The 6,373-nt window shown below is 37.5% G+C and overlaps 1 long non-coding RNA gene across 1 annotated transcript; it reads right to left on the bottom strand.

The window, feature by feature from the left end:
* Positions 1-228: 228 nt before the first annotated feature.
* On the bottom strand, positions 229-2,730 carry LOC143421946 (uncharacterized). The gene is made up of 4 exons (XR_013101547.1): positions 2,485-2,730; positions 1,650-1,784; positions 767-794; positions 229-649 (listed from the first exon to the last, which is right to left on the bottom strand). It is a non-coding gene; the product is annotated as an uncharacterized LOC143421946 (long non-coding RNA).
* Between the last annotated feature and the right edge of the window lie 3,643 nt (positions 2,731-6,373).

Here is a 6,373-nt window from a genome sequence, read left to right as displayed (position 1 = left end):
CAGCTTACCAGAAAACTGCCGTGTTGCTGTGGTTGAGTTGTTGATATTCTGCCTTCAATGCAAAAAAAAAAAAAAAAAAAATCTCCTCTGCAATACAAGTGTATATATGCTTCCTCCCATTGGTGTGTGTGCATATGTGTGTGCATACTCAAATCTGTATCACGGGACACCGCAACATCTTGTCAGTTTCTCATGACACATAACAAAACTGCCAGTGCGAAATTGGACGCAAATATTTATTTCCATGTATAATTTTATATTCTTAAAATCACATGATATTAACATAGTTCTGCATATACAGAAAAAAATGCAACACCTCTCCTTGTTTTAAGAAAAAGTTCGCATTTTCATAAACATAACTATAGAATAAAGTTGTTGCATGATACAAATATAATCAAAAGGAATCAAAAAGTAACATGGTAAACAAACTCCTCAGTCTGGGTTTTCCTCAGGCTTTTACACCAACATAAAGCAGCAAATAACAAGCAGGAACAGAGCCATACATGTTGAAAAAAGGTAGGTGGTGTGTAGGAAAGTGACAAACGACTGAATGCCTTCCATCAAGGTGATGATCGAAACACAGACAAGATGTTATTTCATGCTTTTGCTAATGGAGAAGGGAGGGGGAGCCTTCTTCAGGCCGACTTTGCTGTGAAGCATAAAATCAAAAGCACCCATGTGATCATGAAGCAAAGGAGGAAATAAAACTTTTAAAATGATGTGAAAGGTCTACACTCAAAGGTCATTGTGGAAAAAATCTACTTACGTGAGCACTTTGTCTTTCACCGACGGAGCTACAGAATAAAAGGAGACATAATAAGTAAGGTTTCTAAAGCACAATAGTGTGGTGGCTTTATCATGCTGTAGCATTACTGCTGGGCAGTGATGCAGTCAAGCATTTAACCACACATCTGACAGTTTCAGAAGGATATTTAGAGAGTTGTTTCAGTCAAATTATTACACCATGTGGATAGTTTCTTTTATTTTCCTTTTTTGTGCATGTTGAAAACGATGTTTCTGAAAAATAAGCGGGTTCATTCCACTTCTGTGGAACTGACTCTCTCTTGCCAATCCAGCAAACAATCCTGTTTGTTTCCTCTTTCTTAAGAACGTGACTTTCAGATTCTAAATTTATGCTATGTCTCCATACAACACTGGCTCATCCCTTGAGTTAGTTGCTTTTTTTATGCTTGAATTACTCAGTGTAATTTACTTCAGTTTGAAGTGGCTTAGCAAACAAAACAAGCAAACAAAAAAATCTGAAAATGGGAAGGCACAAGGACTGGAGCTAAAGAGCGGATATTGTCCAAAGAAAAACTTTGAAATTTTTTCAGAAAGCCTGGGGAACTATCCCCGAAGGCAACTTTAAAACATTACAAGAAATTCTGGCTCTTTGGAAGCAAACTATAAAGAAATGAGAATTTCACAATTTGTGATGCAAATTTGTGACGCAAAAAAAGTTGATTTGTGTTATGAATTTAATACCCTTGTTACTCACAGTCAGCGGTTAGTATAATGACTTATAATGACTGTTAGACTTGACTAAGTGTACGTTTTTTAATTGGGGAAGCAGCAGAGATGCTGTAGACACAAGCTATATTCTTTGTGACCAAAAGGAGACAAGAAGAAGTATGCTTTTGTTATCTCACCTTTTTTCTTGCAGCAATTTTTACACTCTTTACATTTGTACTTGCAGCAGAATTGTACAATCCCTATGGTTAATAGAATGAACAGGATTCCAAAGCCAACAAGAATCCCAACGGCCGTTGAGTTTACTCTGCTTTCTGCAAATAGAAAATTAGTTAATTAGATCAATACTACAGACTAATACATTTTCCAATAGCCTTACAGGCATGTAAATAATAATAAACAAGGTTTTAAATGACACGGAAATTGAATTTCATGGGGTATTTCTAACAAAAATTAATTACCAAACAGCCTGTCTGGTTTCTTGGGCCTAATTAGATCAATATATATATGTGTGTGTGTTTGTTTTGAATGAATATTGTCCCTGATTCTAATTGGAAAATCAATCTGTAGCAAAAAATAAAACTGGCCATTGCCATTGTGGTTCTCTTTGATGCAAAACTGAGAGACCAAGCGTACAGACAGTTAAGAGTATTGCTTTCAATAAAAACAAGTATCACACCTTAAACTCTTTATAAACTTCCAGAACCGTTAACAGCTTTCAAGAAAGATCTCTGTAAGTTAAAAGTTGACAGCTTGTAATACATAATGCATGTAAAACGCTTAGTCACTGTATGAAACAGAAAAGCAAAACCAGCAACACATTTAAAGGCAGTGTATCTATAGAAAAAACAAGAAAGAAAAGAAGTTTGAAGAAAACTTTCTGCGAAAGTCCAGTACGTGACAAGAAAGATAAATCTGACTCATTACACAGAACAGTTTTTGATACTTTCTCGCGTGTGTCACATTTACTGTAAACAAAACTAAAAAAAGGTATCTCAGCTTAAAGAGTCTTACCACCATTCCCCATAGTTGATTTCTCAGGATGACTGTTGTTATCACTTTTCTTTCTTTGAGTCTCCCCTGTCTGTTTGGAGTTGAGCTGTGTCACTCACTTTCTCGACTTTACATCAGCCTTTTTTAAGTTATTTGCCTCAACTGTGAACTAGACCAAAGGTTCTCTGTCGTCTGCTCTCTTCGCCTGCGTCTGCTTTTCCATGTCCCCATACCAGTCATGCTTTAAAACCAGTTCATCTTCTTTCTATATTCTCCACCTCTTCAACCCTACCTTCATTAACATTTGCTAGAACAATAGAAGTGGTTCTACTGGCCTGTCATTCCTTTTGCATTGTCACTCTGCGAGCAGGGGAAAACCTTTTAACAAATCAGTCACCAGTTTGATGATTAAATAACCGGACACGCAAACTCAAAAATAGAAAGTTAAGCTTTAAGAATACTATGTTGAACATAGAGCCTTACATTTGTGATGAGACTATTTTGTGACTTTAAATCAGGACATAGAGCAATCTACTAACTGTAAGATTGGTAGTTAAATCTCTGGCTCTCTTTGCCATTAAGATAAAGACTGCAGTCCCTGTATTTGCCCCTGTATCAGTATCTTAGGCATGAGACTGAACCCCAGGATGCTCCTGATATAAAGTACTTAAATGTAGGAAAAAGTGATTGTATGAATGGGTGAATGAGGCATGTTATACAAACTGCTTTAAGTTCTCAAGCTGAGTAGAAAAGTCTTCTACATAAAATCCTGTTCATTTACTATCCATCTATTTGACACCTGAATTAGGTGATGCATTGGGACTCCTCCTGCTGGATGGCTGAGTTATCACACATCTTTGTGACAGCAAACAGTAAGTGAAACCAAATTTTACCTGGGTGAAACAGCAAATGAATGGATCTGAGTCAAAAGGCAGTATTGGTATTGAGTCACAAGTTGCATACAAAGAAGTCTGAAAATACAACATGCTGCAAAGGTTTTGTATAAGTGTAAAAAGTCACAAGTTTAAAATAAAAGTTTCCAGCCAGAAGAGAATTTTTTTTTTATTGGCTAGTTGTTTTTTTTATTTTCAGTTTTTTCTCTGTGAAAGTGTCACATAATAGGTGGGCTTCTGTAGAATATACAAGGAGAATCCAGTGCAGTGACCCACCAGCTCCATGACCTTAAAGTGAACCTTTTGGGATTCATTTTTATATTTTTTGTCCTTCACAAGTTTTCTTGATACTGAGCCTAATATGTATATTGTATGTTGTTGTATTATATTGTGCATATTTTGTCTATCTGTGTGTTGTTGTATATGAGAATAAAAAACGGTTGCTATAAACTCACCACAATTTAACAAGTACTGTGCAAAACAAGTCTAAAAGACGTGCTGACACTTATGCACAAGCCATTACCAGTGGTTAAATGTTTCCTGTTATTAAAACTGTCTGAGTGAATCATATTCTGACATCACGAGCCTAATCACAAAATGCAAACCACAACGCTGCACAGCAAGTTAAATGCCTTCCCTAACTGCATATCTTAAACTGATAAATGTGACACATTCTCTTGCTGCTGACAAATCCAGATCAAAATGTCTTTAACACCTCCACATTTATCTGGAATTTGAGCTAAATGTGTTACCTCAGTAACACATTTAGCCCTTTTATTTTTCTTTCCGTTATTCAACTTTTCTACCCTTAATGCTGTTTCATCTCCAGGTATTTATGACGTGGAATCGTAGCATTTACTTGTGGGAAAATTCCTGCTAATTGAAAGGAACCAAAAGAGAGCAAAGAAATTGGTGTTGCAGTTGTGCTCCACTTTTGAATTATTAGTTTGCGTATTATTTATCTCGCTTAGCCAGTCTAGTTTGACTCAACCAGCCACATTAACAGTATTTGTCCTCAGTTCTGTCTCCTGGGGGTTTTTGTAGTTCACTGACTTTACTTGCGCAGCATCATAAGGTCACAATTTTAAATCATCCAAAATTTTAACCATAATGACATTTACTTCCTGTTGTTCTTAAAATAAGATAATCATCACAGTAAGCATTAGCTTTTAACAGTTAAATAAGTATTGAAACTATAAGACATTCACCCGCACTTCTTACCATCATTGATCTGCTGTGGAGGGGTGACAAAATATCTTGCTCTACTGGCTTGTTGCTTATATTTTTTTTGCACAAATGTATTTTTGGCACTTTGCATGTGAACAGTAAACAAGAAAGTTCACATGTATCGAGACTAACAGTGTAACCTGTAGTCCCAAACCATCTGTATGTGCACAGTGATCCTGACTGCAGTTTTATCTGTTTTTGACCTCTGGCAACGTATTTTCCAGTCACTGCATTCCTGTGGCTGCACGTTGCTGATGTGCTGCTGCTTGCTTATTAGAAGCTTGGCTCACAGAGCAACGCTGCCGGGTGCAGTACCTACACCCAAAGCCAGATGTCTGACTGAAATATGCAGGCAAAACTAAACCTGATATTTGAGCACTTAACTTTGCAATTTCTATCAAACAGAAAATGTTAGTTTGATGTTTATTGTTATTTTTAGTAACATGATTTACAGTATTTTTTATTTTGAGCCTTATTTTTTTATCTTTCTTTTTTTTTTCTTTTTTTTTTCTTTCAGTAATCTTTTTGCAAAACTGTAGTGCATATATTGGTTTTCCTAACAACAATATGGTGACTGTTGAGGCCTTTCTTAAGTTTTGCATCTACAGGGTGGGCCATTTATATGGATACACCGTAATAAAATGGGAATGGTTGGTGATATTAAAGTCCTGTTTGTGGCACATTAGTATATGTGAGGGGGCAAACTCCTCAAGATGGGTGGTGACCATGGTGGCCATTTAGAAGTCGGCCATCTTGGATACAACTTTTGTTTTTTCAATAGGAAGAGGGCCATGTGACACATCAAACTTATTGGTGATGTCACAAGAAAAACAATGGTGTGCTTGGTTTCAAGGTAACTTTATTCTTTCATGAGTTATTTACAAGTTTCTGACCACTTATAAAATGTGTTCAATGTGCTGTCCATTGTGTTGGATTGTCAATGCAACCCTCTTCTCCCACTCTTCACACACTGATAGCAACACTGCAGGAGAAATGCCAGCACAGGCATCCAGTATCCGTAGTTTCAGGTGCTGCACATCTCGTATCTTCACACCATAGACAATTGCCTTCAGATGACCTCAAAGATAAAAGTCTAAGGGGGTCAGATCGGGAGACCTTGGGGACCATTCAACTGGCCCACGACGACCAATCCACTTTCCAGGAAACTGTTCATCTAGGAATGCTCAGACCTGGCACCCATAACGTGGTGGTGCACCATCTTACTGGAAAAACTCAGGGAACGTGCCAGCTTCAGTGCGTAAAGAGGGAAACACATCTTGAGGAGTTTGCCCCCTCACATATACTAATGTGCCACAAACAGGACTTAAATATCACCGACCATTCCCATTTTATTACGGTGTATCCATATAAATGCCCCACCCTGTATTTTAATATCTATATATATAAACATGATGTTGACAAATGATACAATGGCCATCAGTAAGTTTCAGAAGTTACAGAGACTGTGGAGGCCATTTGAGTACAGTGAACCCATTATCAAGTTCAAGAAACAAGTTTGATACACCCATCAGAAAATGGGTACACTGTAGTCATAAAGGGAAGGGTATGATCAGCAGTAATGATCACATAGGCTGTGGCATTTAAATAACACTCAGTTGATGCTAAGGTGCCCAAAATATACCAAGAAAATATCCTTCATAGTATTATACTACCACGATCGTGGCTCAAGAGTTGTAATCGGAAGGTTGCCGGTTCGAGCCCCGGCTCCAACAGTCTAGATCATTGTGTCCTTGGGCAAGACACTTCACCCATTGCCTACTGGTGGTGGT

The sequence above is a fragment of the Maylandia zebra genome, linkage group LG14 (assembly GCF_041146795.1).
Source record: "Maylandia zebra isolate NMK-2024a linkage group LG14, Mzebra_GT3a, whole genome shotgun sequence".
In the NCBI taxonomy this organism is placed as follows: domain Eukaryota; kingdom Metazoa; phylum Chordata; class Actinopteri; order Cichliformes; family Cichlidae; genus Maylandia; species Maylandia zebra.
This window is presented reverse-complemented; position numbering and strand designations above follow the sequence as displayed.